This window comes from Sceloporus undulatus, chromosome 2 (assembly GCF_019175285.1).
Source record: "Sceloporus undulatus isolate JIND9_A2432 ecotype Alabama chromosome 2, SceUnd_v1.1, whole genome shotgun sequence".
Classification (NCBI taxonomy): domain Eukaryota; kingdom Metazoa; phylum Chordata; class Lepidosauria; order Squamata; family Phrynosomatidae; genus Sceloporus; species Sceloporus undulatus.
In genome coordinates, this window is record NC_056523.1 from 22027361 (window position 1) to 22039533 (window position 12173).

The 12173-nt window shown below is 41.5% G+C and overlaps 1 protein-coding gene across 2 annotated transcripts in view; it reads right to left on the minus strand.

The window, feature by feature from the left end:
• Positions 1 to 12173, minus strand: part of GABBR1 (gamma-aminobutyric acid type B receptor subunit 1) — a 196954-nt gene that overhangs the window by 180906 nt on the left and 3875 nt on the right. The gene's annotated exons all lie outside the window — the stretch shown is intronic.

The window sequence follows — 12173 nt, forward strand, 5'->3', positions numbered from 1 at the left end:
CTGTAAATTGGGATTTTCCCCTCATATCAGAAAATGCATATATTAGAAGCCTTTATATAAATAACAACATCAACAGAAAACAATGTCCACTCATTAAAATATATGTACAGATGGTTAACTAAACAAATAACCAAAGAGCAGAAAATAAAAACAACAGAGAAGGAACACATACACACATAAATAGAGTAAAGCAAGCAAAGGAAAACCACTTTTTGTTGTTCCAAATTGTATCATCTTGCCTAATTCAATATATACACTGTTTCCTCTCAGTCTGCCAGTTATGCATAAATCAGGGGTCCAGTTTTGCATACAGTATTTGGAGAAGTAGCTTTCTCGTGCTTCAAAATGTTTTGTCAGCTACAAAGGAGGCATGGTTTAACAGTACTATTTATCCTTACGTGTGGTCCCAAATACAAGGGACATGTTGAACATTCTTTATACAGTCGGCCCTTCTTATATGCGGATTTTTTATACACGGATTCAAGCATACATGGTTTGAAATGTTCCAAAAAAGTATAAATATCAAATCGCTTTGATCTTTTGGAAAAGCAGTATATAAATAAATTTTATTATTATTATTATTATTATTATTATTATTATTATTATTAAATATCAAACCTTGATTTTCCATTTTTATAAGGAACACCATTTTGCTATGTCATTATATTTAATGAGACTTGAGCATACACGGATTTTGTTATACACAGGGGATCTTGGAACCAAACCCCAGCGTATAACAAGGGTCCAATGTAAAATAATTTTCAACAAGTTCATAACACAGGCATTAAGAGCTTCACTCAAGTGAGAGCCAAGCAAAGCAAACATTTGCTATTCTCTATTACTTTATACTCGCACAGGGGTTCAACAATCTCTGAACAGGAACTTTATTCAGAATCAGTCATATGCCCATCCTGTGCCTGTCTATGTAGAATCAAAAGGGACTTACTCCAAAGTAGTAAGTGTGACCTGAGCCTTTAACACTATACCATTTTTACCTGTGGGAAATATGCATCATTGAACATTGGAGGACTTACTTGTGAATTAATATGGTTACGTGATCAGACTAGTATATTGTGATGACAGTGAGAAAGATCTTAAAATTCCTCCCGTTCATTCATAAAAGAAAGGTGAGCAACAATTATATTATAGCCCTTATGAAGCCTCCATGCTTAAGAAGCAGCAAACCAGCTCCATTTTACCACTAACAATTCCAGTTTTTCTTTGAAACAAGGTGAGCCCTTTCAATATACGTTGTTCAGAAGCAGAGTTGCTCTCCAAATGGCCTCCCAGGAGCCCTACTCTGCTTGTAAACATGGTGCAACAGCAATCACAGGATTTGTTTTAAAGGCAAATGGATATATTAGGGTTTTTTTTTATACTCCCGCCCCCCCCCCCCCCCCCCCCACAAATTTGTTGGCAAGGGTGTGTATATGTATGGCCTCCCTCAGGTTTGGAGAGGGGCCAGTATGGTCCTGCAAAGCACATAAGTTGTCTGCCTCTAACATATACTATGTTGTCAGCAACTGTTTCCCAGATATCCTTTGAGGCATACAGAGACAGTTCTAAATATCATTTCAATACTTTGTATATCATTATATATTATTACAGTATTTCCAGTTAGCTAAAGATTATGAGGCATACACAACGCCTCAAGAAATCTGAGATTGTGCAAGTAACTGTCTGCAAACATTACTCAATGAATTCTACAATTACATGTACCAGCTCAAGCCGATGTTTCTGCATCGATGATGAATAAGGCAGGAAAATATCTTTCTCATCCAATACCTCATTCAGAGTACACACACTCTGCCATTTTTCCACCCAACTGATTTGTTCTCAATATTTGGGGGCTGAGTTACCCTGCGTTATTAGTGCCTCCCAACCTTTACAGCTGATAGCACTCTGATCTATAATGTATGGAACAGACAGAAGATTGATGAAGAAAGGCTTGTCGATCTCTGGAAGAGAATGTCTGCAAGGATCTCTGACTCCTAATTATTTAATAGTAGCAGCAATAATATGACATCACATCCCCATTAAATAATACAGTCAGCCCTCTGTATCCACAAATTCTGAATCCACAGATTCAGCCATCCGTGGCTTGAAAATATTTTTTTAAAATAATAATGCCAAAAAGCAAACCTTGTTTTCCCTTTTTATATAAGAGACACCATTTTATTTTGCCATTGTATATAACGGGAATTGAGTATCCAGGGATTTTGGTATCCCTGGGGAGCCCTGGGGCCCACTGCATTGCTAAAATCAAGAAAATTCATAATAAAGTTTGCCTTGGACAAGACAGGAGTATACTCCACTCTTTTTTTAATGGAGCTTTACATTATGATTACAAAGAAAGAGAAAAAGATGGGGAAGGGGCGTAAGGAAAAGTACATAGGATAGCAGCATGGAGCATTAACATAATCTCACATTGACTGGCATCCTGGAACTGACATCTGTGTGCATAAGTGTGGCTTCTGTATGTGCACATCTCTTTTTAAACAGGGTGCAGAAGACTATTTTCTTAGCCTTGTTCTCTGTCCCAAACCTTCCCTGTTGACTGGCAGCTGTCAAGCCTTAGGAGAGAAGGTTGCTACTGCTGCTTGTTACCAGGGAGGAAGTAGGGGAGGAAATTCAGAGCATGAAGATGTGACTGCTCTAGGCTCCCAGGAGAAGGAAAAGGAGGGCATGCTCTGTCCATGAATGCATCCTCCTTTCTACCCTCCACCTAATTGAGTCTATCTGCTACTTCATGGCCTGAATCAGCTCCCTACTCCCTTCTCTCCCCACTGGTGAGCAGCAGCAGCAGCAGCCCTTCCTGGGGCATAACAGCTGCTGGGTGGGGATGATGCAAAACTGTATGGACAGAGCTAGGATTTCAGCCCATATTTCCAAAAATACATTTTCTTGACACAGTCACATGCAACTAAAACAGTAAGATCCTCTGACTCTTGAATGACAGATGGTGAATGTTTATCTTTCAAACCTCGGAGCAGAAGTCTTTTTGCAACAGTAAATGCATGCAGAAGACAACCATGTACACTCCACCTTAAAATGCATAGCTATTCAAGTGATGGCAAAGAGTGCTTTCTACCAGCTTAGAGTGCTACAGCACCTTTCCTGGAGATGGCAGATCTGGACATAGTCATCACAGTTGTTCATCAGGCTGAATTAACTGGTTTGCAGTGTAGTTGGTCAACAGTGTTCTACAGATGCTGTTCAACTGCTGTGGCCAAGATAGATAAGGGGAAGGGAATGATGGGAGCTGCAGTGCAACAACATCTGGAAAGGCTGCCAGTTGCTCAGCGATTCTCTTGATGACTAAATTTAGAAAGCCTCAGGGGAAGCACTTCACCAAAAGTCTGAGCAAAGTCCACAGATATAATGCCTGCTGAATCATTCTTGGCTTATGTTTGTTGATTTTATCAAAGGAATGTTAAAATATTGGTGAGGCATGAGTTCCTTTTCCAGAAACCATGCTGAATCTTCATCAGCAAACTTTATCTCTGAGGCTAGTTAATCTGGCCTTAATAATGTTTTCTATCATTTTATTCAGGAAAAACATTACACTTATTCATAGAATCATTGGCCTGTTACAAACAGTCAAAATAAAGCTGCTTCGAGTCACAGTGGAGGTATGGTGTTTCAATGATGCATGCATCCTAAGAGTCCAGAAGCTGCACCAAAGCCACGCTCCAGTCCTTAGGGCTGGAGCGTGGCTTTGGTGCGACTTCTGGACTCTTAGGACGCATGCATCATTGAAACACCATACCTCCACTGTGACTCGAAGCAGCTTTATTTTGGCTGTCTGTAACAGGCCATAGGCTTTGCCCTTGATAGCTTTTTAAAAACTGATGTCACATAGGCTACCTTCCAGTCTTCTTGTAAGGGATCTGATTTTAGTGACAAGCTACAGATTTTGTTTGTGAAAACATCAGTAATTTCACATTGAGTTTATCTAAAAACTTCCATGCCCTCATAAATATACCCACACACCGCAAGAATTCACACACAATTCCAGCCTTTCTCATCACAAATAACCTGTCAATATGGATATGCTTTCTTTGTATGCTAGGAATTAGAGTACAACTCATCTGCTGGGCATGAAATTTAGGTAGGCTATAGTATAGCACAGGACTAGAGTGAGACGTATTTTTGCTCGTGGCAGACCAACGAATGCTAACTACCCACTTGCCAAACTTACACTTCATAGGACCAAAGCCAGCCCAGTTATTCTGGCACATCAAACAAAAATAAATCCCATGTGCCCAGCTTAACCATTAAGGAGACAACAATTCTCTGTCCTTTCATAATGCACCTAGTAGCAAAGTTGGCCCCAGAATTGGAACAGCTAGGCATTTTGGCTCCTATGAATCTAAAGATTAACTCCTTCAGCTCTTGAATCTACAAGACAGACGGCTCTGGTGGTAGTCCACATGTGCACAATGCTTTTTACTGGATGGTGTAGGAGGCTGGGTGCGTGGTTTTGCCTCATGGCAGGAAGCTATATAGTTGGCCCTGTACATTAATGGGGATTAGGGGTGCAGGACCTCCATAAAATTGGAAAAACCACAAATTTCTCTACCTGCACACACACACAAACCTTAACTCAGTCTTTATTTCTGTCTCTATGGGCTAAGGAATCCCACAGGGCATTCCCAGCCTCCAGATGTGGCCAGAGAGGATGAATGACAAGAACTCCAGTAGTGGAAGGGGAATAAGGGATACTATGTGTTATTTTGTGCATTTATGACTTACTAAACCTCTTTTTACTAGTAGTTTTCTTTACGTTTTCTGGTCTACGTAAGTCATCTGTGATTTTCCCCAGTAGGATGCAAAACTAAAAAAAAATCCTATTTAATTATTGATAGCAAACTCATGAACAATCAAATCCACTAAAGTTACTTGTAAACTGCAAATGTGATGGGCCAACTATATTCACAACCTGAACTTTGTGGACATTTCCCTCAGCCAGCAAAATGTCTTAGGCCAGCAGAGCTAGCTGGTGGCTTCCTTGTCACTGAGACAGTGAATTCACTCCATATTTTAGACAGAACTTTAATGGAATTCTCCAAAACCTTATATAGCCCCAAAATAAGTTCAGCACCTGGGATAAAAGCACAAAAGAAAGCCCATTCCACTGTCATGGGAACCATCAGTTACTTCTGTGGTTCACCAATGTTTGCCATAACAAACATATAACCCTGCAAATTAGAAAAGCATCATTTCTTCCAACATATGTTTGGGGAGCTGGGACAAATATAATTTTTGAAGATAGGTAAGCAGATGACATATCTTTGATACATACAGATATAATGGGCTGATGCATCTTTAGTGTAAAATGGTACCACAATGACATACATTCAAAACAAGTGAATCTCTCAGAGCATTGGCAGTCCACATAAGCTCACATAGCATTTCTACCCACACTCTTAACCTTGCGTAAGTCATAAGCATCTGCCTTACATGGAGCCAAACCATTGGCTCATATAACCCAAGTAGCCAAAACTCCACTGCCCAACACATCTCCCCAACCCCCCGTTTTTGACCTCTCAGCTGGCACACAGAGGACCTACATACACTTAATCTAGACAATGAAAAAACTGAAATAGTAAGAGAGTTCCCATACCTTGGATCAGACATAGATAAAAAAAGACACTGCAGTAAAGAAATCAGAAGATGACTAGGAATGGGGAGGGCAGCTATGAAAGAACTAGATAAGATCCTAAAGAGCAAATATATACAATTGAGCACTGAAGTCAGAATCATACAAGGCATTGTATTCCCTATTACCATGTATGGATGCAAGAACTGGACAGTGAAAAAAAGCGGATAAGAAGAAGATCAACTCTTTTGAGATGTGGTGCCGGAGAAGAGGGCTGAGGATACTGTGGACAGCCAAAAAGACAAACAAATGTGTCCTTGAACTGCTCAAGCCTGAACTCTCCTTGGAAGCCAGGATACTGAAGCTGAGGCTGTTGTGATTTGACCACATCATGAGAAGGCATGACTCATTAAAAAAGACAATAATGCTAGGAAAGGTAGCTAGGAAAGGGTAGTAGAAAGGCAGGAAGACTGCACACCAGATGGATAGACTCAATGAATTTGCTAAACCTAAGTGGAGCACTGGCGGACAGCAGATCTTGGAGATGTTTCATCCACAGAGTTGCCATGGGTCGGGGTTGACTGGAAGTCAGTTAACAATAACCACAAACTCAGCTGGCAACTAAACAAGTGCAGTAGCCAGTAGGGAAACTGAGCACAGCTAGTTGAGAAGCCTTCAGCTGCAGACCCTAACACTAGGTGCCTAGTCCTGGACCATTCAATACTTGTGCATTCTTGCTCAGAAGGAAGGCCCAGTTCCATTAGTCAGTGGGCATATTGGCAAGTATGTATACTTTCCCATTTGTGAAAAAGAAAAAAAAATTACTAATATATGCAAAAAAATAAAAAGTAATGGGGAGGGGACCAAAATACAAAAATGTAACTTTTCCAAGCTCAGGGAACGATAGAGCATTGAACAGCTACTTCCTCATGCTCTGCTTATGGGCTTCTCCTGAGTAGACCATGTAATCCACAAAAAAACAAAATGCTAATGCCTGTTGTTGTTGCTGTGTGCCTTCGAGTCATTTCCAACTGATGGTGACCCTAAGGTGAACCTATCACAGGGTTTTCTTGGCAGAATTTATTCAGAGGGAGTACCGGTATGTCCTTGCCTTTCTCTGAAGCTGAGAGGGGATAGGGTAAAACTCACAACTCCACACCCTACGAACATGGCAACTTCTAGTTGTCATTGCATCAAGGAGAGCTGGCATAACATTTAGTGAGCTAAGAGCTGCTGTAAAGTCCTCTGTTCAAATCATGCCTCTTGTATCCCTTTCTATAATTAAAGAGGTTCATTCTGGGGCCTTAAAGATGGCCTCTACTTCTTTTTTGAGAGACGTTACAGAGGGCAAAATTCCAAAAAAGAAGGAGGAGGAGATGATGGTGGTGATCGTCATCATCATGATCATGATGATTATCACCATCATGATCATGATGGGGGTGGAATCTTCCTATCATCTCCAGCCAAGATCCTTGTGAGTTGACGATCCTCTAGCAGAAACCCATCCCTGATTTACTTTGAACTTATTATGGGCAGGGCTGGCCCAGGACATTCTGCTGCCTGACACAAAGGATAAGATGGTCCCCTCCTACCATTCCACGTACAGAAGCTGATTGGCTTCCTTGTGAGTACCTGCAAAAGGATAATATTTTCCACTGCTTCTGAGGGCAGACCAGTTTAGGGGAATAGGGCAGATTGTGTAGCACAAGCACCTGGAAGTGAGGTGCTAGAGATGCCAGCCAAGGAACTACCTTTGCTGACTGAGGTGGTTGTCTCGCTCCAACTAACCTGTTTGGGTGCTATTCATCCTTCCTCCCTGATTTGAGAAGGGGGGATCACAGCTGTCATTCAGTTCTCATGGCAGTCCCTGTCTGAGGTTTCTGGAGGCCAAGGGCCTCTGTGACACTGCAGAGGCATTGCATAGAATGGAAACAGCCAGAGCTTCAGATCAACCTTGAGAAAACCTTTGTTTGAAACCTCACACCAATCAGAGAGGAAAGTATTGGGCAACTATGGACCAATGGCTTAAATCAGTATAGGACAAGGTGGGCCATTTCTTTCCCCTGTAACCCCACCCTACCTGAGGCTTTCATTAAACATCCAATTTGAGAAATATGCCTACACACACCACACACACACACACACACACACACACACACAAGTCACAGTGTCTCCTCCTCTGAAGAAATTTGCCAAGAAAACCCCATGATTTATGCCCTTAGGGTCGCCATAAATTGGAAACTTGAAGCCACACAATAACAACAAAAATGTGTGTGTGTGTGTGTGTGTGTTGTGGTGGTTTTGGTGGGGGTGTGTGTTATTTTAGGGCATATTTTTGACTGAATTTGTTCCCTTTAGGAGTAATCTGGGGATCTGGATTTTTTTTTCCTGGAGACCGCAAGGCAAGGTCCCAGGGCCCACATGTAGCCTGGATTTCCCCACCTTTGGTATATCCTCTGTGTCCCTATGTCCTGTTCTACTCCTCTTTCAATGGCAATGTTTTAGATCTTGAAAATATTACCCTCACAGCCTCACCTGGTGGCTACATGGGACAGATCCTCTGTGGCTAAGGTACTGCTTCCCAAGGGAGGCTCAGTCAGCCTCCTCCTTGCTCTCTTTTCACCAGCAGGTCCAAAAAGCCCTTCAGCCATTAACTAGTTGGGGCAGAATGATATTTTAAATGGCATGTGTGTATTCCTCCCCCTCCCCCGGTGTTTTAAATCTGTTTTTAACTGCTTTAAAGTAATGTTTTCATCAGATTGTTTGTTGTGGTTTTTTTACACTTTCATACTCTATACTGTTTTAGCATATTTTGTTTTAACTTTGATTGAAAGCTGGTTTGGATCCCATATTAGGAGAAAGATGGATTATACATTAAACAAACAAACAAAAAAATATATAAATTTTAAAAATACAGTGGCCATGCTGGCTCAGAGATTCTGGGAGGTGTAGTGCAAAAAGGATTTTCCTAGGCTCTAGGATCCTCTCATGCAGCACATATATGCTCTCTGCGTGTTCTTTTATGGAGCATATTTTTGGAGTTGAGCTTGGGGAGGGGGGTATGGTAAAGTAAATTCTCAAGCAGGCTATCTGAGATCATCTGAAAGCAAATCCTGATCTAAGGTGCCTACCCCCACCTCACCTAATAATCCAGGCAATAACACTGTTTCTATTTTGCTTTTGCCTTTTTTCTTTTTAGAATCAGAAAGCTGTCATCATTTATCTACACAAATCTAACCATAATAATAAGGCACTAAACAACAGGGTTTCTCTATTGTGTCCATCCCTATGAAAAGGCAATGAGAAATCAAATAGCATGAAGATGCAATTCAACTATCAGGCTTTATCAGAAGATTTGGAATCCATTAAATCACAACTCCATTCTTCCTAGCTTTCAGAACAAGATTAATACTTTTTCAATTTGATTTACTCAAATATCAACTTGAATGTGAATTTACGTTATCTTAGGAATGTCAGTGTCCATCAGCTATTACACAAACTACCCTCTTCCCAGACCATATGAAATCTGCAGACAATGTTGCCCTACTGTATAGGTTTGTTGTAAAAAATACAGAAACAATGAAAGTGAAATCATTTATGAGAACAAATGCTAAAAGGATATTGTTGTTGATGATGATGATAATGATAAGGATGGGAATCATAATGATCATGGCTGGGGGATTGTGAGTATTGTAGTCCTTAAAAAAACTTTTGAACTCAATGAGGATAAAGATGATGATGAGAACCACTAAAGATGTAATATATAAAAGTAGATTTGAAAGAATACATTATTACTTTATAACAAAAATAAGAGACTATCTGTGGCAGCCAAGGTGGGTTCCAAATACAAAGTAGCAAGAAAAGATTGTTCCTGCATTCATTTGAATAAGTGACCTTTTCTGAGAGTAAAGCAGAACAAGGCTTCTTTTAAAAAAGAAGGGGAGGCTGTGGAATACTAGGAAAAACTATTGCAGAAGCTGAGCAAAAGCAGGATGAAAAAAGAGAGGGATAAATGTGGCACTGACGGAGGTGGGGAGAATACAATACGATGTGTATAATATTCTGCATAGTGAACAGAAAGTGGATAAGACAGATTGGTTTGCCTCTGATCTCATATTACTAGAATTTACTGTCACTTAACAAAACAGATTTGAAGTAGATTAAGAATATAGAAAGCACCACAGCAGCCCACTGGAGCATTTAGTTCAGTACTGTCTACATTCACCAGCAGTGTTTTTCTGAGATTTCCAGCAGGGATCTTTCTCAATCCTATCAGATGTGAGGGAATGAATGTGAAATTTTCTGTATGAAAAAGCCATGCTGGGCTGAGGATTTTCCACTTAGCTGCAGAGTTTGGAAAAGTTACTGTTTACTGCCATCTCCTTGGCCTCCTAGCCAACATTCCTTCATGCCACGCAGAATTAATTTATGGGATTCCTTGCTACAGAATATGGTGGTGGCCAGTTGCTTAGATGATTTTAGAGGCTGCCTGGGAATTGTATGGAGGATAAAAACAATCTCTCTTATTCATCAGCAGATGCTGACCGTGGCAACTAAATGAATCCAGGTTCAAAGACAGTATACCTCTGAACAGCTATTGCTGTGGATGAAGTAGGGCATTTTTCAAGGGAGGGCCATAGCTCTGGGACAGAGTACATGCTTGGCATGCAAAAGGTCTCCAGTTCCATCCCCAGCATCTCTTCTCAGGCAAGTTCATGAACTCCCAAAATTGTCAAAAAGGGATACAGGAAGAAAAAAATATTTCTCTGAAAAACAGGCGTTTCCACCTTGTATGGGGTTGCAACCTATTAAAAATATTACAAAGGTAAACTGTCCCTCCACTGGCTTCCATGAGAAGCAGTTCAGTGTGTGTGTGTGTGTCAGAAGCTACCAAAAAAAAAATGGGGGGCTGCCCTGTGACCCCAGGGCCAAACTTCACCTACCCAGTGTAGATAACATTGAGTTATATGACCATTTGTTTGATCTGGTAGTTTCTGTGTCCCTAAGCTGCCACCATGTTTTTGCTATGTCCCTAAGTTACTGTCAGCTTGTTCACAAAGGAAGCAGCCTGGCTGCTGTTGGAAAAACGATACTGAAATCAATACCTGGGAAGGTTTGTGCTTTTTGGACTGTAAGCCAATCCAAAGTGGTCAAAGTGTTGGATTACAACTCTGGAGAACAGGGTTCAAATTGCTGCTCAGCCATGAAAACCCACTGGCGGGCCTCGGACAAGTCATACTCTCTCAGTCTCAGAAGACAACAATGGCAACCTCCTCTGAAAATATCTTGCCAAGAAAACCCCATATGAGAGGTTTACGTTAGGGTCACCACAAGTCAGAAACAACCTGAAGGCACCCAGCAAGTTCCAGACTTTCCCAGCCATCAAGACCCCTGGCCATGCTGGCTGAGGGATTCTGGGGCTGCAGTCTCCAAAGGTAATCTTTCCAAATTGTAGCTGGACTGGATGGTCCCCTTGGTCTGATCCAACCGTGCTCCTCTTTCATCCTTAGGACTGAGGGAAGCCTAATGAGAGGGAGGTGTGCCTTTTGTGCATGTGCTGAGGAGGTGGTGTGAACCAATGGGGGCCTCTGCGAAAGCTCCCGTCTCACCGCTTCCCACAGGTGCTCTGTCTCCAGACCCCAGTGGGGTAATTAGCCCTGGGCACTAATCAACGCTGACAACAATCTCTAAGCTGGTTGCCTAGCTACACACTCTTGTCACACAGGACCTGAAAGAGAGAATGAGAAAGAGAGAGGATTCATAACTGACTCCTCCCAGCTGTCTTTCTCTTTCCTCCTTCATTTTCTGGGGCCCCACAGGGCTGCAGTTCCACACTCAGGGTGCTCTGCATCTCTGTTGGAAATTCCCTATTTTGTGGTCCAAAGCCAGGAAAGTAAATTAGACAGAAGCCAAAGACTTCATCCAGACATTGCTGCTGGAAGGAAGCTTGCAGCTTTTGTCTCCAACTGGGTATAGCTGGAAGGAAGCTTACAGCATTCCCTCCTCTCCTCTTCTCCCCCAACCCAACATCCCAGTCAGTGACAGTCGCTTACCCTTGAAGCCCCAAGAGAGAGAAACGATCAGGGCTGAACCCAAGAAACATCCGCTCCCAGAATCTATTTAGGGACCCAAGGAATCAGCACTTTGCCAGGAAATAAATAAATGCAATCAAAGAGCTTCTCCGTTACTTGTGCCACCTTGGTTAGTTCAGCCATTAATATTAATCAGGCTGCTGTCACACTTTTCTGCATGCAAAGTGCTTTACAATCATCCCTGCCTTTATCCTCGTAGACCAGTTTTGTGAGCCAGGCTGGGCCGAATTCTACTAACAAGCTAAGATTTAGCATCCAACCAAACACTGCAGGGGGTTCCAATTTGGCATCTGTATTTATTTTTTATTTATGTATTTATATCTATCTCTACCTCTATAAATAGAGCTACATAAATACACACAGACACCACTTGGCATCTCATCAGAACATATTTTGAGGTGTTTTTCAAATTAAAAAATAATGCTTTTTATCAACTGACTTGGTCATCTATCAAACAAAAATGAATTTAGGTCAACATT